Raw genomic sequence first — 25,736 nt, forward strand, 5'->3', positions numbered from 1 at the left:
GTTCTTTTTCCTTGCCGGTTTAACAATCGGTTCAAGTTGTGAGGGTACAAAATTACTGCCACAGTGCTTAATAGATGTGGTTATAGCACTGTGGACTGAATCTCCCTCATTTTGTCGATGCCTAGATTCAAAGAATCGGAGAGAAATTTCTCTGATGTTCTTACGTGTTTGCACCGCATACCCCATCATAGTAACCAACCTGAACTCTTACTAGGTCCATCCTGTATTTCTCTAACTCATTCGTTACGGATTTTAACGCGCCTCCCTATAAAGAATTCTAATATTCCATGTTCCAAATCTCATGTACATTTTCTTTTGTTGATGTCGTGCCAAGTTATCAGTCTTGGTCCGAGGTTTCTCTGACTGTTTCTGAAAAAGTGTCTTTTTTTTTCTATAAAAGAATGAGCTTGTTAGCCTCACCCAAACCCCCAAGCTGGAGGGCCACTCCTTGTCTGCCCGCGACTGCTTATTCAGTATCTTCGCAGCTAACCTCTATATCTAAAGGCCTTCTCCTCGATCCGCAACCCGGGGCCGCGGTGGTAGAGCGTTTACGGGTTCCAAACCTGCTCCCACCAAGTGAACTTTGTGGTGGACAAACAGGGTGGGTTTCCTCGGGGTTCTCCCGTTTCCTCCCACTTTCTTCATTCCATCATTTCATTCCTTTCTCATAATCACGTAAAACTCAAAAATGTCATGTCATGTCGATACGCAACCTGAGGACGCCCTATGCCGTGTAAATATATATCCCGGCAAATACATACATATATATATATATATATATATATATATATATATATATATATATATATATATATATATATATATATATATATACAGCCCCTCATTGATCAAGTAAACATTCTAGCTTATAAGTTTATTTGCTTCCGCTGTTCCGAGCTTAAGACATAAGTAAAATACATTAGGAACAAATGATAAAGAAACTAAGTGGATAACAATAAGAAATGATATAAAAAGCAATGAGTTTATCAGTACGGGACTGTATACCTACTTCTGGGCCACTTTGTATATATAAACAAATTGCTTTGAATATAGGCGTATCTGTCCAGTTGCGAAAGATCTGTTGCTCACAAACTGTCGTAACTCAAGATACGACTGTTTGTGAAAATGGTTTATATGCTTCATCTTAAGATACGACACAGTGACGTCATCACCACCGTCAATACAACGCACATTACAGATGTGTCGTTTTGGGAAATTGTAGAAATCAGTGTATGCAACTACATAGTAAAATATCTCAATTTTCGATTTTTTTGAGATACGACACTTTGTGACGCTGTCGACGATATATTTATCACGCCTATCTTTTTTCTCTGTGATTTACATTTTAAAAATAAACTAAAATAACAGGAAGTTAGGATTTGCATAGTTATATAATCCCAGAAAATAAAGTGTTTAATTTCCGTTATATCGTCACAATAGTTTTAAATCCCTGAATTGTCTGTACGCTAGTGACATCTATTAAAGTGACTTCACTATTAATAATTAGCGTGTCGCACTGAGATGTTCGTGTTTATAAGTAAGATAAAGTACCAGTACTGATTTGCACTTTCAGTCCATTTATTTTAGATACTATCTACAGGGGTGCCCACAAGGGGGGCTATGACGCAAACTGCGTCATTGAAATATTTAGGGGGGTTAAAAATCTATATAAATATGTTTGAGAGGGTGTAAAGATTAATCGAAAAGATTTTTTTTTCATGGAAGAACACCTACGGATAGGCAATTGAGGGGGGTGCGTCATGGACATGAGGGGAGATGGGCACCACTGCCATCTATATCTATAATCGACATAATCAAGAATATAAAATGTTCATAAATTAGACACACTGACTGTGATGTCCTATATCTTACTACATTCTTAAGGATCCAAATGTCAGCAAACAACTTAATTATTATTATTAAATAATAGTAAATTAAACGTCCATAATCATAGGAATCTACGTTCTCTGTTCTTGTGTCTACAATTACTGTTGCACGTTTCACCTATCTAAACAAGGTCTATGCATACGAGTTCGTTGTATCGCATAGCGTTTGTTTCAACAAGGATGCGATAATCACTTTTAATCATCTGTCCTAGTCACGTGAAGTTTTCTGCGTCCTCCAAGAACATACAAAGAAAAAGAACTGCCTCCTCTTAAAACTGAAAAGAAAAAGATAAACTAACTGTTCACATGTAATTATCAACAGCGTGCATTAATGAAGAAAAAATATATATATGTGGAATGCATGCAATATTTTACGATAAACATCTTCAATGTGTCTTTCGTTTAATTACCGGCATTGACGAGCAAAAGGCTGACAGCATATGTAAACGTATACAGAAACTTATAAATGGGTAGAAATAGCTGCTCTGTAATACGATACGCTCCGCTAGTCGACAAGTCACGAATTCTGAACTTGGAACAATTTCTTCTGCTTATACTAATTAATATTTTCTGTAATAAATACTCTGTTGGACACCAGATGCCAGACAAGTTTGCTTCCTTTTTAATGGAATTGCCAACAGGTGGCCAACAAAAATCTATACGCCAAGTTCTGGTTCACAAAACTCTTAGATCCGGATTCGAATCCGGCCGAGATGAGAGTAGTTAGTTCTTTTAAAAAAATGTATATCCTAAATTCAATAATTTTTCCACTTTTTACGTCTATTACTATACGCATCTGTTATTCCAATTTACAACATAAGAAGTCATAATAAAAATATAGAAAGGAAGGGCCTCTCTTAAGTTCTGTCAGATTCTATAAGGTAGCCTTTTATAACGGACCCTCCTAAATCTAAACCAACTATAACTTCAACTATTTCTTATAAATTTAGTAGTCTACATAATTTTCTTATGATCAGCTTAACTTACGTTAATATTGAAGACCTCTCAAACCCAGTCAAGATGAAAAGAGGGTTGTCACAAGAATTTACTCTACAAGTTCAAGTTCATCCTCGTTAATTATATATTCTCTTTGTTAACGAGAGAATGTGCTACAAAATAAACAGCAAGAAACTGTAATTTAACATTATTCGATGAGTACAGTCCCGTTTGTAAACACCTGGCCACCCAATTCGGTTTGAAAATCCCGGCACCCGTTTGTATTTTTGAAATTATATCAAACACAAGTAGGGTTTCTTTAGCCAATTGATATCTATATTTACAACCAAAATATTACAAATTCCTCGTCATAGTTGCCTGAATATGGTATTCTAACGCAAGGCGGTGGCCAAGTTTCTTTTAAACAAAATTGTAGAATTTATTGAACCACTGCCAAAAGACACAAGGAATGCGGTTAAAATAAAATAAAATCGTTCTCTCAAAAACACAGTTCGTTATTAGGCTTTAGAAATGTGAAATAGATCTTTAAACGGGATATTCCGATTATAATTACAGCCTAGGGCGCACCTACGTGGGGGTCAACCGGATCTGTCCCCCCCAAAAAACTTCGTAACTCGACTTACAATTGTACACTTGTTTAACAGATAAATTATTGATGTAGCATAAAAATTTATTCTTACACTTCATTTGCAATCTCTTTCTTACAAAAACTATCTACTTTTATACTTTTTAAGAATATACAGGGTGTCTCAAAAGTCCCCTGACATAGGGTAACTGTTATTATCAGAGTTACAACAAATGTAAGAGGGGAATCCTTCTCCAAATATGATGTTTTGAATCTAAAGTGAAGGAATTTTAAAATCGGATAAGCCGTTTGGGCTGCATACTCTTTATGCTCCCAATGTTAAATGAAAATGCAACGTTGCCATTTCGTGGCCTTAGTTTGACAAGGTTCTAACTGACATTTTTGTGAAAATTGAGTTATATGCAGCTCATAACACTAGAAATTGAACTCTATTCAAATATAAAACTCTTATTGTTGTAACTTGAAAAATAGACGTTCTACTAATTTGAGACAAGGTTCTAACTGCTTCTGACTCTAATATACTATTCAGTTTGACAAGGTTCTAACATTAAAGAGATAAGGTTACATTAAAGAGATAATTAAAATGTAAGATTTATTCTATTAACTTATCTTGAGAAATAAATAACGACACTTTTCTTCCACTATTTTTTATATTTTTGGCACATAAATCTGAGCAGCAATTCTGAGCAGATGTTAAACCGGATTGATGAAAGTTTAATATAAAATTACTTGTAGCAAGATACATGTGAGAATTTACTGCCATCTATTGGTGTATGTGTATTTAGGATAATGAAAAGGAATCAATTGAAAATGGAGACGAGACTGAAATTCCAAAAACAAAGAAAGCTAAATCTCGTAGGAAGTATTCTTTTCATTACTTCTTCAATGTTAAAGGAGAAAAGGTTCAAGTGTGCAAAACATTTTATTGGTCGACCCCTCGACATATCCCAAAACCCTGCGTATACTGTACACAAAACCAAGACAATGAATACAAATATACCTAATTTAGATCAAAGAAGAAATAACATAATAGCTGTCGGAAGCCAGAGGGGGGAACCACATAAAATCTTTCCCAACAGTGGAATCCCTCTACTGCTGTGCTAATACCAGTAGATTGTGCAGTAGTAAGTGCATTTAGAACTGTGCCTCTGGAAATGCTTGTTTCAGCAAGACAAGGTTCTAACTGCATTTTACTGATTGTCCAAAACAGAAAAAGTAAAGCCCCATTTCCAACATTAATCATTTAAATGTAAACCTTGTAAGCAGTTTATCATTGTGTAAAAACATCATAATGATTAGTTTATAAATAAAACAACTATAGCCTAATAAAACTTTAAACGCGTTTTTCTCGAAATATAGCCACGTGCAGTTAGAACCTTGTCAAACCAAGGTCACGATTTACCTGCACCCACAACATAAGTGAATGAAGTTACTATTTGACATGGGGCTGGCCATCGACACGTTAGCGCAGCGTTTCCCAACCTTTTTCAACTTGCGGCACACTACGGGTCTAACTTGAATTCTCGCGACACACTCATATGTATTATTATTATTATTATTATTATTATTATTATTATTATTTGTAAATAGAAAATACCGTCGTATTTGTTTTCTTTGATTACTGACCTCCTTCTCACAAAGAATAAAGCTCGATCACTGGTTTTCCTCCATCGTAAATCATTATACTTACTTTTCAATCAAATTAAAAAATAGAAAACAATTCCAGTGAAATATAGAACTCAGTCTTTTAAAAAATACACTTTCTTTTTCGAAGAATATATCCAACCTTTCACAAGGAAGATCACTAAATTACGAATGAACAAACAAATCTCTTGTACTTTTAAAACAGAATTGCGGTAATTTGTATGAGTGTTTTCTTTGTCAAAAGGATAGAATGAGATTTTAAAATTTCAAGTTACGAAATAATCTGTAACAATAAAGAAACAATAATGGTCATAACAATGATAATTAATACTTTTTTCAACATTAAAAATGAACAGATAAGTAACACAGTGTGAAACTTATAATTTATTAACATGGTTAATATGTGTCACAATTTTAAATATTAATATAATTATGTTTTCGAAATACAATCTATGTAGTAGTAATGTCTATACAATAATATATTACAATTACAGTATTTTCTCATTGTAGAGGTTCATAGTAATGTGAAACTTAAATACACATATTTCCCGTGTTGCAATTAGGTTCCTATATAATTAATAATTTTGTTTTCATTTCCTCGCGGCACACCGGTTGGAAAACGCTGCGTTAGCGTAAAGACAGCTTGTCCAATTTTTAAAATTCCCTCATTTTAGATTGAAAATATTTGGAGAAGGTTTTGCCCTTTTACATTTTGTTATAACTCTGATAATAACAAGTTACCCTACGTCGGGGACTTTTGAGACACCCTGTATATGCCATTCTTATGAAACTATTTATCATCTTTTCTGCTGTAGAATAACATCGTTTTAATTGTTATGTAGATGCAGTGTTATCTATTTCATTCCCCTTCCAGAAAAAAATGTACTCCTCCCAACAAAAAGTTTCTACAGAGTAGTAGAATAATTATGGAAGGAAAGTATTCAATTTCAGAAAAGAGAAAATATAAATAGGAAGGAACGTGCGATGAAAGAATTTCAAAATATGCGTGCCTGAAACTTCAGAGAAACTATAGAGTATCATGAAGAAGGTAGGGCTAAGAAGCCATCCGTTACAAAAATATTAATAATAAATAAAAATAAAAATGTTTACGCAAATGAAGTAAAGAAAAAATGGTAGAAGCAAATTGTATACAAGAAGAAAAAATGATGTATAGGAAATTGAAAAGGAATTACAATGTGAGACATAGAGGAAATAGAAAGAAATGAGAAATAAGCAGAACATACATGTAGATAAAACCAATGGAAACAAGGAAAAAGCTAGCAAGAACAACTATAACACTAAAATCAAAGGACAGGCTGTGGAAACTATGAACACTATGGATAGCCTTTAAGCGATCGAAGTTTAGTTTTATGTAGTTAGAGTACATATATTAAGAATTGTATAAAAGTAAGAATTGAATGTTTAGTCTAGGTACTGAAAAGAAAAAAATGAAGTAAGCGAGAATGACAAAGATTTGTGATATTAAGGGGTGATTCGAGAAAGCCTTAAAAATAGGAAAGGAAGTGTAGATAGTAGGCCAATATCAAGTGAAACATTATAAAAACATAGGGAAAAGACAAAAGAAAGAAAATTATTCCGAATTTGTGATAAACACAGTTATTTATTGTCAACACAACAGGCAATAGCCCAATTACAGTGTTCAAGAAGGCGACATATCACATATATCCCATTTATTGTTATTCACACACATACTATTATACAGAGTAGTTCTTCTCCAGATTGTTGATTTCATCAATATATATTAGTTTTTGATTTTTTACAATAATAGAGGTCAGTGTTTTTACAGTAAGGAACACACAAATTCAATGAAGAAACTAAGTCAGGACGCAGGGGATGGGTCCTGGGAGTCCAGATCCCCCTCGAAATTTCGACTTTTGTGTAAATTTAGCCTAATTTTAGGGGCAATTTTAGGATTTGTAATATAAAATACCCGCATTTTGACCTCCCGAAATAAATTCCTGGGTACGCTACTGGTCAGGACAGTCCAAAATTGTTTACTTTACTTTCTGAATGAATAATAAATCAATCATAAGACGTCTTTGTTCTAGTGTTGGCATGTAAAAGTTCTCAAGGATGGTTTTATAGCTGTCGTAAGTAGGATAAATGTGAGTTTCTTTGTAAGTTAGAAATTTCAAAAAGTTTGCCGGTATTCTTTCTAATTACGTGCGATTTTTTTTTTTTTTTAATTGAGACGGATTTCAAATAGTAGAAGCATACTCTAACTTTGAACGAACATATGCATTGTACAACTTCTCTAATGTTGAACAGTTCTTAAATTCTTTTCCTGTTCTAATTATGAATCCTAATAGCTTGAATGCTTCACTTGTTACTTTTGCAATGTGGTTGTCAAACGTTAACTTAGCATCAAACGTAACGCCAAGATCACTAACTGAACCATGTCTATTTGCTACATATTTATTAATTACATAATCAAAGTGACGAGGTGATGCTTCTAGTGAATGATAACACTTTACATTTGCTTGCACTCACTCCAAGTTGATTAGAAGAACACCAGTTACTAATACGATCTACTTTGCTGCAGTTTTATGTTATAGTTCAGAGAATTGATTTTATATTTTTTCATATATTTTTGCATATATTTTCAGATCATACGCATATAATAATTTTTCATGGTCAGGAATACAGTCAGGTAAATCATTAATAAACAAGAGAAATAACAATGGTCCTAAGTTTGAACCCTGAGGAACTCCTGAGGAAGCAATATGTTCTTTAGATTTGTATGCATTAAAAAGAACGGATTGTCTACGATTAGATAGGTATGACCAGAAGGATTTAATCAAGAGCGGGAAAAAGTGAAAAAACTTTAATTTTTCTAGTAATAGAGAAAGACTGGCAACGAGTCATGATTTCACTGGCTTACAAATTGAATGTAAAATATTGAGAGAGCTACGGAACTAATAGTTTCATATCAAATATAGCGACAATTCTGCTTCGATGATGATTAAAACATTATATACCCAAACAAATGAGGAAGTTAAGAAGAAATTTATTGAAATTAGAGTGTCAGAAAGCCACTAGAGATGCTTTTGACTTATTGTGAATAATTAGCGAAAAGTGAAAAGAAAATTTATTTGTGTTCGTTGATTTAGAGAAAACGTTTGTGTGGTTGAACTGAGAATGTTGGTGGGAATGCTGAAGAAGGTTGGGACAGAAGGAAAGGATAGAAGACTCATAAGAACGTTCGTATAAGCCAGCGAGTAAGACGAAACGAAGAGGGAATGCAAATGGCAGAGGAAGTGAAATCAAAAAGGTTTGACTAGTGATGACTGTATTTCTGTATTTGCTGTTACTATTGCTGCGCTATTGTTGCGAAATCTTAATTCAATAATAAAATGGTGTTAGGAAACTTAAGAAAAACCCATGGAGAATATGAAATGAAATATACTAGAAAGATCAAAACAAGGACGATTAGTACAAAAGGATCTATGACAACTAAGAAAGCTGAGTGAGAGAAAGCAGAACATGTGACTAATTTTTAGTATTTAAGTAGTAATATCATTGAAGGTTGGATGTCAGCGGCTCGATCTAACAATGGTAAGCGCCTCTTACAGTGAAATTGAGTTATTAGCTGGAATGAGTTGGCATAGAATCACAGAACAGCATGTAGGCGCTTTAATTTCGGGAACGTATCTGCAGATAGCAAAGGATACTTGTTTGCTATGTGTCATTGAATTGAATTGCATAGAAATGTTGAATCTTTTCTTCCAGTTTAGTTGAAGGTTAGAAAATGTGACAATTATGTTTAACCGAGTCACTAAAATGTGAACAATAAATAAGTATAGACATGGTGCAAGACTTGTAGGAAGAAAAGAACTGTATTTGAAAATTGCTGAAATATTTACTTTAACGTTCCACCCTTTAGGCTAAGGAAACGGATGATTAACGAAAGACAATCATTACGAAAGAGTTGATGAAATGATTTATGTGCAAGGAAACGAGATAACTTCCTCGAGAAAACCCTTGGAAACGATTGCCCACCAATTTCAAGTATTGTCCAGTTTAGAGCAGAAATGTGGACATTACGAATAAATGACGAAACAAAAAAGCTAAGGGCCGTCGATTCATAGGACTTGAGAGGAATAGAGAAAATTACCTAAGTCGGACGAAAAACAAAAAGCGAGTGTTAGAAATAGTGGGGAAGAAACAATAATACTGAAAGTACTTAGGAAGAAGAAAAATAATACATTATTTGACAAGAAACAATATTCTAAGGGACATACGAGTAATGTATTGCATAATAGAAGGGAAAAGGAGAAAAAAAATATTACAACTTATGAACAGAATTAGAAATAACAATTTTTCATGACCAAAAAAATAAAAAAAAAAAAAATAAGTGAAGCAAATTGCATGGAAGATTTTTAGTTTACTGCAGGTGTTCTACTAGTGAGGACAGAGTAATTACAATCATAGTGATGACACATCAGAGCCTAATTTTGATCAATTGCTGTTAATTGCGGGTCTTGAAGGAAGTCAAATCGCCAAAGAGTTAAATTTTACTGCTACAAGCTAATGGAAGAAAGCTCCATATAACTCAATAAAGCTGAAAATTTAAATTTTTCCAATGATTTCACTCAAAAGCTGCGAATGATTGCGATGAAAACTAGTGAAGGTATAAGATACAAATTGTTAGCAGGGATGTAATGGAGGGTATACGCGGGTATACGGCGTATACCCACCTCTAAGTTTTGGAAACTATCGTATAGCCACCTAAAATTTAGGAATACGTGGGTATACGCTACATTCGATTCATAGTATACTGACTTAATTGAGAAAAACAACTACTTTTTATGTACTGTATTTCAAAGCAAAAAAAATCATTAAACAGTTGGTCGTCATGCTGTTCCAGCGAATGATGCCTACTTTTTTTAACAAATCTTTGCGCTTTCGGGGTGTAGGAGTTGAGTTTTCTGAGAATCCCTTCTATAATGGAAAATATCACTCTGAATCTGCAGTGGTTTTTGAGCAAGATATCACATGCTCTGTCCTTACTTTCAGAAAGCTGACCTTTGGTGTTATCATAAAACAAACCAAGCTGTTTCTAAATGTATTTCTTGGAAACTCTTAAAAAACTCTTTTGTTTCCAAAGATCAGAAATATATATATATATATATATATATATATATATATATATATATATATATATATATATATATATATATATATATATATATATATGTGTGTGTGTGTGTGTGTGTGTGTGTGTGTGTGTGTGCGTGTGTGTGTGTGTGTGTGTGTGTGTAACAAAGGATGGAACGTATACCCACCTAAAATATTAGCATTACATCACTGATTGTTAGGGACGTCAATCCATTTTAAGTGATCAAGCATGTGCCGCTCGACCATCTCTAAAAAAACTATTTTTTTTTTCATGAATGTTTATACTATATCAGGGTACTTCAAAACCACAATTAATTATTTTTTAAAACATCTCGTAGCGACGCAGCTTCTGCCGCCATTTTGCGTTTTCTCGATTTCAGGCGTTTTGAATATCTCACAACGGAGGGTCACGAAGTCTAGTCACGTATAACTTTGGGCTTCGTCTAGTTATAACATATCATATGCAAACACAATTGTTTCGTTCGGATCTCAGCGGAGCAACTTCGTGACCCTCCCTTGTCAGCATGTATTTGTCTTAGCAAATTGAAAATTGTATGGCGTGTCCAACTTGTTCACAACTAAAACTTTGTCCTCTTAACATTTTTGCCTAAAACCACTTGAAAGGGGTGAAATCAGGGCCTACAGTAGCAACATTTTTAGACATTGGAGACTGTTTGGGAAGAGGATGCAACTGACGTAGAGGTCTGAATTTGTGTGTGCATGTAGTCCAAGATCATAAGTTTATGTACTCAAAAATTTGCAGACCTGTAGCTGCTCCCAAAGGCCTGAAAAAAATATCGTTAAATTTGGGAAATTATCACAAGTGGGCACATTTCACTGTCCAATATCTCCAGTGGGCCTGGATAAAAAAAAAATCTGAAATTTTGGGAATAGTTACTCCTTTAGCATACCATAACACACTGGTACTGCCTGGCTATATCAGTTACTAAAGTTGTGATTACCAGGCCAGGGAGGAGTAAGGATGAATGAGAGGGACTATGTTTGTGACTTAGTCTTGAACCACCCGACTGATCTCGATCACATTTTCAGCATAGATGAGGTTCGGGCCTGGGATAGTTTTTATCATCTCACTTTGACGGTTCAACTTAGGGGAGGGGGAAGAGTCAGATACATAAAAACGATCGAAAATGACCGATATTAGTGCCAAATCCATATTTTCGGGGTCACTGAGATTAACCGTGACATTTCCGATGCCGTTTAAATCCAGATTCAGCCCACATTAGTAGTGCTTATTTTTATTTATGTATATATTACTTACTAAATTTTGATCTTTCATTATATATATATATATATATATATATATATATATATATATATATATATGTGTGTGTGTGTGTGTGTGTGTGTGTGTGTGTGTGTGTGTAGTGTGTGTGTGAGAAAGAGAGAGAGTTTCTATCGATTTGAGAGCGTTTCAGTATTGACTATTACTTTTTTTTCTTATTTTAACCCTGCGAAGTGGGTAATTGATGCTAGTGAAAAATAAAATTGTAGGAAGAAAATTATACAGTGAAACCTCTCTAAAGCGGACAGCCGTTGCGAATCAAAAATTGTCCGCTATAGAGAGGTGTCCGCCTTACAGAGGTTTCAATATTTTCTTACGTAAATTAATAAACAAGGTAATATGCAAGTAGAAAAAATATTTTTGCATGAATCACGTATTTATGAATATTACCAAAATGTTACTGTATCTACATTATCTTGCGTCATCCAATTCCCTATGTTCGAGGCACAACATGGGAATAAGATGTTATAGTTCTCTGCACTTTACATTTATTGCTACTTACTACGTTTTCGGTGTGTTGCTTTAATTTGTGAGTTAATTGCAGTCCACAAATGACTTTTTTTAAAGACAATATGAGTACTCGTGGTCAAAAATACCGAACTTGTCTTGGTTAGAGATTCCAGCGGGACAGTAGAATGATGTGTCATCCCAAACAGTGGGCAACTGTCAATCACTGTTGTTTCTGAAACAGGTTGGGTGGGAGTGGAATGCAAGCAAAGGATATAAGGGTTTTGTGAAACAGAGAGCCTTCCTCAGAGTTGCTGGACAGACAGTTGAGGAGGCAAAATGTTGTCACACCCTCATGTTCTTCCTTGGTGACATAGTATGAATTACTAAAAGTGTATTTTTACTGCACTTTCCAACTTGTTTCTAGAGAAAGTGTCCGCAATACGGAGGTAAATAATACCTACAAAAGACAAGAAAGACTGTCCGTGTCCGTACTAGAGAGTGTCCGCTTTAGAGAGGTTTGCCAATATGTTTTTTCCTATTACGGTGTTTGGGGATTACAAAATATGTCCGTTATGGGAGGTGTCCGCTTTATAGAGGTGTCCGTTAGTAGTGGTTTCACTGTATTATTATTTATGTTTAATACACTTGAACTCTTTTCTTCCATATTACTATCCGATATTTTTCAACACAAATTTTGTACCCTGATTTTCGGCAATATTCTTTCTATTAATAAAAGGAATTGATTTCGGGAACAGCAAGCCAAAAGTCGAGACTAACACTTATATTTGTGCAATTTATATACTTAATTCTTATTGAGTAGGATACAAGAACAAAAGAAACGTACCTCCCTATATTATTATTACCTTTTCTTCTACTGCATTATGCTCAATTAGAATACAGGAAGACATATAGCGTACGTACAATAGAGGAATGAAGCAGACGTACACGTAAGTAAACTGGGTTGAACATAGTTAAAAGAAGCCGTAATCATCCTAATATAGAAAATTAGTTACTCCAATCTCATGCTTTGACGTCATCTGCCATTGTTTGCCTTCAGGGCCATAGTTATGACAGTGAAAGCAAACTGTTACAGCAAGTTGCAGTCAGAACTATGCTTTTTTTCTTTACAAACATCTCTCTCGAATTACAACCTTGTTTTTGTTACACAGAACCAGATTGACATTTATTTCTTTGGATCTCTTATGAGGTAATTTTTGTACCAATGCCGATATACACACTCATATATTGTCCAAGTATTGTGAAACCAAAGTTTGCAAACAAACTTATCTGTATTCATTGAGGTCCTCCGGTTTCGTTTAAGCTTGTAAGTTCACTTTTTTTTTTTTTTTAAGCAATTTTGCTGTTCAGTTGCTTAATAAAACAAACCATATATACATGTAACAGCATATACATAGATTACCTATTGTTTCAGTGAACCAGTAACCAATTATCTATTATCGCGTTTATTTACTGGTTTGTAAATTATTTTAACTTTTTTGTCTGATTTATTTCACCGTCTGAAAGTCTTGCGTGTTCTATCTATGGCGTTAAACTCAGATATCAAAACCAGTTAATTTATAGTTAAAAATGACTTGTAAGATTTAAAACGAGCCCCCCCCAATCTTGGAACTGGGGGGACTGTCCCGCAAAATAATCTGATTTGAATCTTTTTTTTGGGGGGGGAGAATTGTGATTATTTGTGTCCGACTGCCACACAGGAAAGTGAAATGAAATTGATATCCCTTACTGTATAATATAGGAACAGGTTCACCTCATAAATCAGATTTATCTACCGTAATGTGAGTCTTACCTCCCCCCACCCCAAAATAAGGCTAAAATCTGTCCTCCTCCCAGTGTTGAAGAGAACTCTGCTCCCCCGATCCTCCACAGCATTGTTTTTCAACTTCATAAATATTTTGAACATTGCTTAAAAAAAAAAAAAAGATTATACGAATGGTCTTACCCATCCCCCCAATGTTGAAGACAGATTTGCGCCGATGCTCATGACCCAAATCGAATTTTCGCACAATTTATTCCATATCTCAAAAAGTATTAACTTAAAAATAAATTAAAATGGTATTTTATGCAAAAGTAAGACAATTTTCTCTACAAATTACAAAGATAAATACAATAATGGATTTTTTTTAATAGTTGTTTACTTTATAGGATTTAAACAGTGCACACTTTACATTTTACAGAATATCAAAATATAATTATCCACTAATACATGTTATTGTGATAATCCTCGCAACAGCATCCTCAAACCTTCGCCAAAGATTACAGACAAAAGATCTCCTCCAGTTCCTTACCAGAGGGTAGCGTTCCCAAAACTGACGCAACATTCCCTATTTGTACTGACCATACTGATGCGTTGCAGTAGAAAAGAGGTTGCTCTAGCGTCTCCTGACGATAAATAAATACGGTGACCAACTTCTTTATAAAGTTAAGGCCTTCGGGACCCCATGAACCACCCGATTCGACAGCTATAGCGACAAAATGATATTTGTCGAGTAAATTGCTATACTTCCTGCGCTTTTCTGTTTCCCGGCGAGTAGCCACGTTGCCAGCTTGTGCTGAGGAAGAATGCAGATTTGAAGGGGCGAAGGTGTCGGAACAATAAAATCCGATAGAAGTGCTTTTCCTTTCTTCCACGGTATTAGGGTCATACCATCTGGCCTCTTGCCGTCTGCAAGACTGCATCCCAACGGTTCACATATAGAAGGAACGCCTGCTGAAATTAGTGCCCTCATGATAATGTCGTTGACGCTGGAGTGACGTGAATGTCTGCCCGCACTACTGGCACAGGAGAGTCCATGAAGGCCCTTCTTGTCTACGACACTTCTACATGCAGGACATATGTGTTGCTCGCAAACGTCTGCTCCCAAACGCAGTGCACTGGCAATTCGAAAACTGTCATTGGGAAGATGTAATCCTAAAGAAGGTGACGGGATAGCATGGAGCCAAGCTCCTGCTTCTGGAGATGATGTAGCTAGAAGTCTGGCCTTATCTTCTGGGTTATCAGATGACTGAAGTAGAGCTGAAAAGTGATGATTTATAAGAGGATCGTCCCAAGAGGATTGTAGTCCTCTCTTATCAAGGTCAGGGGGATCTGATCCCACTATAGATGACCACTTAGCAATGCTATCGTTGACATCCGAATCCGATACTAGGCTAAGATCTTGTTGGAGAATGGTCTCGATCAATGGCTTAGCGCCATAGAATGAAGACAGAAAGGATGAAATAGCCAGATCCATGGCGCGACGAATGCCGAGACCTCCGTGGTTAACAGGAAGGGACGCCTGCAACCAAGAGTTATTATTGAGTGAACAATTCAGGATAGATTCTAGACCGGTTTTCAAGGTGTTGTCATAGCATTCCAGTAGATCAGCATCCCGCCAAGAAGGAGCACAGCGAAGAAAGTATAGCAGCCTTGGCATGGACAATGAGGCACGTAGTAGGTAAAAGGCAGAGTGAGCTGAAATCAAGGAAAGACGTGTAAAGAAGAATTCTAATTTAGAAATTTTGTCTTTTAATATTGTTCGTCTTGCCTCATTAGATAATGCTGCTCCTAATAAGCTGGCGTCATCTGTCGAAATTCTTTGAATCCCAGGCGCGGCTTCGTCAAACAGCTTGAAGAGGTTATTAGACTGCTCATTGGAAACTCCGAGAAAACTGACCTCACATTTGGAGAAATTCATTTGCAATCCGATCTCCTTAGCCCGTCTACGGATCATTTCTAATGTCTCTAGTACTGTATCCTTGTCTCCAGCTATAGTCCCGTCATCCAAATACCATATGTTCAGTTCTGTGTTTATACTATTAACGATGGATTGTAAAGTTAGTGCGAACAAACCAGGGCCAAGAGGGTCGCCTTGTTGTACGCCACGCTGAGAGAGGATTATTTCATCTCCTAAGTATAAGTTGCTCGGTTGCGAGTAGCACTGATGTACGTATCGATAAATTGATGGAAAACTGTTTTTTACCTGTATGAGCATAGAGTCACGATTCAACTCGTTAAATGCGTTTCTGAAGTCTATTTTCAGAAAAACTTTCTCCTGCTGGTGTGGAAAAGAGTAGTACATACGAGCAGCGTGGACTGCTGCTTCTGCTCCATGTGAGACGCAAACTCCCAGTTGGTGTGGGGATAGAAAACGTGTTAGAGGTTCTCTAATTCTATGGCAAATGATTTTTGCTGATAATTTCCTCCACACATTGCCTATTGCGATAGGACGAATGCCACCACTTTTCTTCCTCAAAGCTATTAGTGATGCTCCAAAGAAAATAGGTCTAATTTCCGTGGGCACATCACCGGAAATAATCAGGTGGAGAAAATCGCAGATGGCGTTAATCAGGTGGTCTTTAGTTTTGCAGTCTTGGGAGAGTAGGAGGTCCTTTAATATTGAAGGACGGAGACTGTCCATACCTCCTGATGACCCGGAAGGAAATGATTTAAGTGCCTTCGTAAACTCGTCAGCTGATACTCTAGGCACTACAATACTCTGCTCAATGAGATCGGGAGGTTCAAAAGGGTGGCTGTGAGCCGGATGTTTCTCTTTTAATGCTTCTAATACAGATCCATTCGGAGAAGCTATAGTATCTTCTGAAATGAGAAGCCGTACTGCGTTGCGGACATCACCATCTACTAATTTGTTCTCGACATTCTTAACCTTTATTTTACGGCTGTCACTACACTGCCAGAATAGTAAATCCGTTCTTTACCGCGTGTCACCGTAGTGACACAGGCGAAAGGTTTACTTTGACCCGCGAGCACATATATTTTTTTTTAAATGATGTGCCTTATTGTATGAAGAGATAGTCCATAGTGAAAGGAACCAGAAACGTTGGTTCTCAACCGGTGTGCTCACGGGTCAAAGTAGACCTTTCGCCTGTGTCAGTACAGTGACACGCGGGAAAGAACGGATTTACTATTCTGGCAGTGTACTGACAAGCCGTAAAGTAAAGGTTAATGTTAAAAGTGGAATTTACTGGTCGTCGAGCTTTGAAGGATTTTTTACTGTGATTAGGAAGGGCTTCGCAACGAGAATCAGACCAACATCGCACTCTTTGTTTAACCCATGATGTTAAATTATTCACCTTGTCAGCTTTTGATGGCACGCACAATGTAACGTAAGTAAAAAGGAAGAGATCCCTGCAAGCTTCTGAGTTATGGGAATGCAGGCATAACAGAATAGAATATTTTTCCATTGTGTAAACTAGGCAGTCAAACTCGCGGGTTGCATGTGGCTCTCCCTTCACCAAAAGAAAATAAATATATAATTTTACTTCGTACAGATGAAATTAATAGAAATTCAGTGCTACTCAACTCTAAAGCGAAAATTCAGTGAAGTAGGTATACCCGACTTTTAGAAATACTTGTCTGAGTGATTCCCAGCAATCCATAAATTTGCATCGTACGGACTTCCAAGTTTGGTAGTAAGTATCAGTTTAAACAACTTTTCTCACATATAAAAAGAATATGTCCAGCGAGACTCGGGCAGACATTCATCTGAATTCCGTTCTGAAAATCGCTAGTACGAGCAATGGGGATGCGGCACCAGTGACGACGCCAGAGGGGGGGACAAGGGGGGCGAGCGCCCCCCTAGTAGCTACTTCTGCCCACCTAACTGCCACCTAGACTGTCCCCCAGACTCCTACAAGCTTTAAATATTCTATATGTAGTATTTTATACTCGTATCATAACCAATCTCATTGTCAAATTGTAGTCTACTTTCCATGCATTTACTAGGTAGCAGATTAGTCCTCAAGCTTTCTTGTTTGAGTGTCTGGGTATGCACGCATACTTCTGTTTTCTAATTTAGCGTCTTTTGAGGTAAATTTTAGTTATACTTCTTTCTTGTGATTTTTAATTATTGTGCCTAGCGAACAATAGTAGATTTGGTCGATCTGTTTTCTTCTCATTGGATCAACTTCGATTGGAAACAAAAGAAAGGTAAAACCAATTACATAACTTGTTTGTATTTATCAAGGTTTGAAGTTTTCAGTTTCATATTTTGTTTTATTTAAAGGTTCTATACTTCTTTTTTCTGACACATTATTCTCGGCTTTCAATATTCAGAGGATGTGCTTATAACAGCTTAGTTTGCAACTACCAGGGCTTAATTTTTTGAAGGGGATAAAAAGAGTTGTGTTTTCCCTTCCTGCAAATGATAATAATAAATTTATAGAATTAAATTAATCCCCAATAAAATGTATTGTCAGAGTGCTGATCTTTAGTTAGTAATTGGTTTATACTAGTGCTCCCTTACTCATTTTGTTTCAAAGTACTGACGTGACGTCTACCATATTGACTAGGAACTGCTGAAAAATTCGTAGCCCAACCCGGAAGGAGTGCAGGTGGTGAAGTTTTACTTCTTCTACACTTCCCCTGAGAGTTAATATATTACCTTGTACAATGCACCAGTTTTTACAGAAAAGTTAAAAAATCTGAAGATTTCCTCGCACCACTGCTCGTAGCACTACCCCTATCAGATCTAAAATGGCGTCCTTTTAAGTGTTATTTAAGTTTGGGAAATAAGTAGACGTAATAGTTAGACGGAGCTAAATCTGCGGAATAAGAATGATGATCTAGACATTGAAATCCTAGATTATGCAATGTCAGTTGTGTTTGCAGGGGCTTGATGGATAGGTGTATTCTCCTGAAAAAACAGAATTCCTTTATTTTCATTTTCCGCGGCTTGAACTCCGAATTTTTCTTTCAGTTTTGTAAGTAATGTAGAGATTCTGGATTAAATATCTGACCATAGCGGAGGTAGTCTGAGTACGACTCCATACTTATCCCAGAAGAATGTTGCAAACAGTTTATCAACCTTCTTCTGTGTCTTGAACTTCTTGGGGCGAGGGAGAAATGAGTGCTACTACTCCATTGACTGTTGTTTCGTTTCAGGATCATAGTGGTAGAACCATATTTCGTCCATGGTTACTATTCGTGAGCGAAATTGATCAGCATTTCGGTCAAATTGGAAGAAGACTTCTCTTAATGCTGTCCCTCTTTTATTCTCGTGACAGATTTTTTGGGAACCCATTATGCCGAGAAGTTGCGCATACCCAAGCCATTCTGAATTATGCTACCGACGAGTTCCAAAGAAATGCCCAGAATCTCTGACACAAGTTTTGCTGAGAAGGTAAAAACTGAGAAAGCGGGGTGCAGCCAGACCTCAGACTTTAATAAGTATATCGTGAGTTTACTATACACTTTAAAAACTATATAAATAATAGCTTAAATTATTTTTTTTACTCAAAAACTGGGGTGAACTCCGGCCCCGGGCTATATCCACCACTGGCTGAAATGCTGCAATTTTCAAGAATAATACCACAAATTGCATCCATGATTTCGGAAAGTCATTGCTTTTAATCATCCTGGATGTAAAGCATAATTTGTTGAGAAATCGCCACGTTTATACTAAGCCACCTACTTCTTCACCACTGTATATAACGGAGGGGAGTCCCGTGGTGTTTCACTGATTTTCCTAATTAATTTACTTCTGTGAGTTTCTTTGGTGGAACAAAAATGTTATAACAGTTAGGATCTGAATGTTTGTGAAATTATCTCTTTGGGGACACATAATCACTTCAGAGGCCTAAGAAACAATAAGAATTTCATTATTAATATGAAAATTTGTATTTCTATATACAGAGATATGTTTTTCTAAACTACTGTTTCATTTTTCTACCTAGTACCTACACTCCTTCTGGATTGGACTATGACATTTTCAGCAGCTCCTCGTAAATTCTTTCTCTCAATATATATATCGGGAGAGAGAGAGAGAGAGAGAGAGAGAGAGAGATACGTAACATATAGTACTAGACGAATGTGTTACTTGTAGCATACGCGAAAGTAATTCAATTTATGTTTAGGCTTCAAAAGTTTCATTGAAAAACATTTCATGTGCAGACGTTACTTATTTGTTAGTTACAAATTTTACTTCAAATAAGTTTAATTTATAACCGTATAGGTCTAATATGAAAACAGCTACGAAATACACAATGTAATGTAAAATAAGTCAAACGTAATAAATACATCATTTTTGGTATGGCAAATAGCCGCCCCCCCCGAAAATGTATCTGCCCCTCCTTTGCCCCCCTAAGAACTTAAAGCTGACGTCGTCACTGTGCGGCACTAGTCCTAAACTGTATTGAACTTAAACGGCACTAGCCTTAAGCGACACAAGACCTAAAAACAACTAGTTGCTCAAACACAAAATGGCACAAGACTAGATGACATAAACCCTAAACCACCTAGGATTTGATCGGCATAAGCCCGAAACGACAAATACCTAAAAGGTTCCAGCTCTAAAAGGCATAAGCCCTAAAATTTCTTCTATCGTTAGCATCAACAATTATGTCCGTTAGGCCAAATTGAATGGATGATTAAAGCAAATTAATGAAGATAGGAGAATGGTGGAATGACAATGTGAGAGGAAACGAGAGTATCCCGAGAAAACCAACAACGATGTAGTCCACCACAAACAGATTTGGCCTGGTATGGAACTAGGTAAACGCTCTACCACTGAGCCACCGTGGTTCTGGTTTGCCTCTGAAATGGAAATGCTAAATTTCACCTCAACCACCGAGAATTGAACTCAGAACCTCAGCAAAGATATGCGAATTAGCCTATTTCTTTATTATATTTTTAAGCAAAAACTGAAGCATCAAACTCAGTTTTTTCCGCTTTGAATCATTTTTTTGTTTTCAGATTTTCTCTTAATACACTGACTTTACTTGCCTTTGTTCTACTTTTTCAAATTATGCAAATGACAGAGACATTATACAGAAACACCGAGCCCAATTAAAAAAAGATGCACGTGCTTTTTAGTGGTACTAGAACCCAGATTCGTTGGCATTAAAAGTTAAATAATACTGCTGGATTTTGAACTTTCCTGGAGAATTCAAAGTTTTCTGGCATATTAATTATCCGACAATATTGCTTCCGTCTGCAAATAATAATAATAATAATCAAAAGGTGGGTAGTGAATTTTATTTTCCATTGCTAGTAAATTAACGTAAAAAACAACATTGCATTAGTACTCCATCTCGAATTTTAGGTCAAAGTGTATTTTTCCTTTACGAGTATTTAAGAGATAGCAAGTAACGCCTACGTTTCATTAGCAAACATACGTAACTAACAAGTTTTGTAGGGCTAATACTGATTAAGTAGTTTATTTGATTAAGATCTTTCCATATTGTTTTCTGTTTAATAATACATATTTGAGTCAAAAAGAGAGAGCGAGAGAATAAAAAGAAAAAAGAAATCAGATTTTTTTCTTCTTTAGTTTAACGCGCCACGGTTATGCCCTTTAGACTAAAGGAGACAAATTATTAATAAAGGTTAAAAAACACAGATTTTTTTGTGTACTTCCACCAAAATTCAAACCCAGTATCACATGCACATTAGAGACGGATGTGATTCCTGGGTTCGAATTTTGGTAAAAGTGCACCAACTTCTAGCAAATAGGATTCGAACCCATACTAAAATCTTTACAGATTTTCAGGACGCTAACCACCAAATCACGAAACGAACGCATGACATCAGAAGTGTTCCATCTGTATATCTAGCTTTCACGGTGATCCTGTCCCTTTCATGTTTGAATAATCCTGTATCACCCATCTATCTATATATCATATATCTAGATATACTATATCTATATATCATACATCTTGCTATATATGCATGTACGTATGCTTGTATATTTCGTTTTGTAATATGTTATAATTGTACTCTATATGCCAATTATAACCTGAAGGCAACGTGCAGATTGCTCTATCACAATACTGTCTATCAGAATGAAGGGAAAATAAATTTCTGTAAGCACAAATTCGAGGAATTTAAGGATACACATTGAACTTTTTGGACTTATGTTAATGTCTGGCAGACAGCCTAGATTTTTGTAACCGGAAGTGTACAAGATTAAAAAATAAGAGTTATCATTCAAGACTGATGTCAAATTCATTGCAGCTTTATGTACTAAGCAAAGGATTTGTACAGTGTGAGCCTTCCTGTGTTTCTTGGGTAATATAATTAGAAAAAATTATTGTGTAGTCAGAGTTAGCTATGTATTTTAGAAAGAATTAGCCATTGTTCAGTCTCTAGCTTCAGACAACTTAGCATGAAGGAGCAACAGTGAAAATTTGATCTCTGATTTTTGCTTTTTTAAATGTTTTATTTATTCAGTCAAATGGATTTGATGCAACTTTGTTTTCAGATGACAAATAATAAGATTAATAATCACTATCTCAGAAAAAAATATTCAAAACGAATTTGTAAAACTCATGTGAAACAAAACCAAATACTACTCTATTATTTTTGATTATGTTGCGACTTGTAAACCAGACACCGCTAAAATTGAGAGTAACTCTATATTTTCTTGTCCATACATTGACAGATGATTTACTGTCGTCAACACAATTTGTTTAGATATTGTGTCATTCAACGAGCGAAGGGCCCCGCAAAGGCTAAGGCCGCCTATGCTCGTTAGATATCGGAATCTTATAACTAAATCTACGAGTATTTACAATTTTAATTTTCTATCTATGAGAAATTTGTATATTTGTTCGCTGGGTCAAAATAAATTATGAAAAATATCTTAAAATTTACCACATAACTGTCGAAATGAATATACATATTACACGTATTCACATTGCATAACAAAATATCTACATTGTACGCAGCAGGTAAACAGTCTTGTTACATACGTGTATACGTATGCGAGTGCTGCTCATAATGTCGCAAATTCACACGAAACATTGTTTTTATTTTTTAAACGACATTTCAGGTTTATTACGTTTTCTTTGTGTGTGTGTGTGTGTGAAAATATACTTATGGCGTAAACATAAAAGTTTATAATTTCACATAATGATATTTGTTCTCAGTAAAATGTCAAAGAAAAACTTCATTGATACAGACGTTTATTCTCGTCAGACACTTCAACGTTAGCCACATTACTTTAATAAGAAACTAAAATTTACTGGATAAGAACTTTTGCAAACATTTTTCACGCCTTATAGTTTTATTTATATCAGTAAAAGTTCTCACTACGCACTCATATGTATTTTTTCTTCGTTTTTTAAGTGAACAATAATGATCATTTTTTTTTTTTTTTTACTTATCTATTTCTGATCTTTTGGTTTCTCTGGATCATAAAGATTAAAAGACTCATTGATTTCTTAAGGTGGTCTATACTCCTAAGAGCTCCCTTGTGGACATTTGGATAGTGTTTACGTAAATGGAAATACCATTAAAATGAAGTTTATTTGATTAATACTATGTTGGACTACTTTTAGCCTGTAATGCTTTTACCCTGTCCAGACAGTCCAGAGCTTTCATTGTGATTTTTCTCAGTACACGTGGGTGTGAGAGATAGAGTATGATCATCAGTGAAAATTTGCACAATAATTTTTGACTATGTAAAATATTAACGCAGTTACCTCTTTATTCACAATCATTTTACAGTAAATAAGTAAATATATGAAAACACACCGCATTTATGAAAATGATACCTGTTATTGATGCCCAATGGAATTTCCTCTGTAGGCTTCCTTTAAGAAAATTTTCTCCGGATGAAGAAATCTAAATGTGAGGGAGTTGTACTATTTGCTAGAGAATATGCTCTTCATGCATGACATGTAATTGCTTGATTTGATTTTAGCGTCCGTTTCATCAGTGAGGCTATATAAGACGATGACTACAGCTTAACGTTGGATTCCAAGCATATGAGCCCCCGCTGGGAATGGAAGTCGGGTCTCCAACGTCAAAGGCGCCTAGGGTAATCCCTTAACCATAAGGAGTTCTACATGTAATTGCAATTTAATTTATCTTAGCTCCGGTGAAGGGGGGGACTCACTTCCCTGGAAATGTGAATGGAAGAAACACTATTCAGGTCTGTTTTAATTCAGTTAATTTATAGATTCATGTTCATATAGTCTTGATGCGGGAAAGGTACGCTTAACTCTAAACAAACTTTCCTTTCCACACGCTTAATTCGTCAACGGATCTTGCTCAAGAGTAGGAGTATTCATTGTGATTTTCTGTTTTCATCAGAAGATACAACCTACAGTATAAAGCTCAATGAAATTATTTAAATATCAAAAGATGCCTTGTTTCAGCAGCTTGTTTGGTGAAGTAGGAACGCTTTTAACACAAATTCTATTAACATTCTCTGTAAGATTAAATCACATTAAGATGATAGTAAAGGCTAAACTATCTCCATTAGATGACAGCGCGTTTTCCGTATCTTTTCAGTGTATGAACAAACAAAATAAAAAAAATAATTCGATCAAGATCAAGACATCAACATTCAAACTTTGAATATACGTATAATATTCAAAAACAAAATGAATCGTTAATTAGGGAATGATCCATGCAACTTTTTATTGTTTTATTCATTGTTGACAGCACTTAATTTTACTCTTCAGAAACATGCTTCCAATATATATATTGTAATGTTTTATAGATGGCATGCGAGAGGTACTGGGATCGATACCTGGCGCCTCCATCATGTAATGTTTTATAGGTAGAAGCTAAATAACAGTCCGGGCTAGTTTTTCCCTTTATAAAATTTGTTAAATACAAATGTCTTTGATTACAAGGAGTAAAATAGTATCTGTCTTGTTATTGACCAAATGAGAGGAAATAGGTGTTTTACACGGTGTCCCTTCTCTCAAGGCAGTCTCCAAGGCACCTGCTGGTTCTGGTGAGTCTTGAAGAATAGCCCCCTCAGCCCAAGGCAGCTTCGCGAGGCTTGGTTGTAGTAAGGATCCCTAGTCCAATGCGACCTCGGGTAAGGATAGGTGTATCCCTAGTCCAATGCGACCTCAGGGCAGGTGTTGGTTAGTTGATCAGTTGGTCGACTGATGTCGAGTCCCTCGGTGATCGAGCTTTTATCTGTCCTCTTCGGGTCCTTCCTTGAGGTCCGTCTTCATTTGGCGTTCCTCGGTGTTTTTCGTGTCGGCTTCTTACAATCAATAGCACGCTGTTTACAATCAATAGCACGTGTTGACATGTGCTTTTGTCGTGATGTGGGGATCCTTACAATATATATATATAAGTACATATGGATACGGATCTCAGACTGAAAATTTTTGAGAATAAAATCCTGAGGCGAATATTCTGACCAAAGACGAACAGGAATGGAAATGGTGGAAACTTAATAATGAGGAACTAAATAATTTATACCGTTTACCAAGCATTGTTAAGGTCACCAAGTCTAGGAGGCTCAGGTGAGCAGTTCATGAGCAATTAACGGTTTCAAAATTTTAACTGGAAATCCAATTGGGAAACGACCATTAGGAAGGCATAGGCGTAGATGGGAGGACAATATTTACATGGATCTCAGAGAAATAGGAATACGAAGTAGATAACTGGATCCAGTTGGTCAAGAACAGAAATCAATGGAGGTTTTGTGCACGCGGCTTGAACATTCAGTTTGCATAGGCCATAGTTCCATAGAGTTAGTTAAGAAGCAGTAGCGTACGCAGGAGTTCAAGAGGGGTTCAAGATCCCAATTTCATATAATTTCAGTTGTTTTATGCCTATCTTAATATGATAGCGTAATTCTTATTTTTGCATAATATCTTGTTGAATAAGGAGGTTAAAACCCCGAACCCGCCCTTGCGAACCCATTGGCTAGATGTAAAAGAGGAAGTTTAAATTGCATTTACATTACATTGCATTGAGGAAGTTTACATTACATTTCATTTACATTCAAATGACTGTGATATTAAAGAGAGCAATTTCTTACGCCAAAAGGAAGATATT

At 35.9% G+C, this 25,736-nt stretch overlaps 1 long non-coding RNA gene across 1 annotated transcript in view; it reads right to left on the reverse strand.

Annotated features, from left to right (window-relative positions):
• Positions 1–1,951: 1,951 nt before the first annotated feature.
• The window catches only part of LOC145671911 (uncharacterized), a 47,629-nt gene continuing 23,844 nt past the window's right edge, over positions 1,952–25,736 (reverse strand). Inside the window, exon 3 of the long non-coding RNA XR_014128573.1 lies at positions 1,952–2,161. This is a non-coding gene — a long non-coding RNA (uncharacterized LOC145671911). The remainder of the gene's footprint in view (positions 2,162–25,736) is intronic.

This window comes from Thermobia domestica, chromosome 15 (genome assembly GCF_964235325.1).
Source record: "Thermobia domestica chromosome 15, izTheDome1.hap1.1, whole genome shotgun sequence".
NCBI classification, from domain to species: Eukaryota; Metazoa; Arthropoda; class Insecta; order Zygentoma; family Lepismatidae; genus Thermobia; species Thermobia domestica.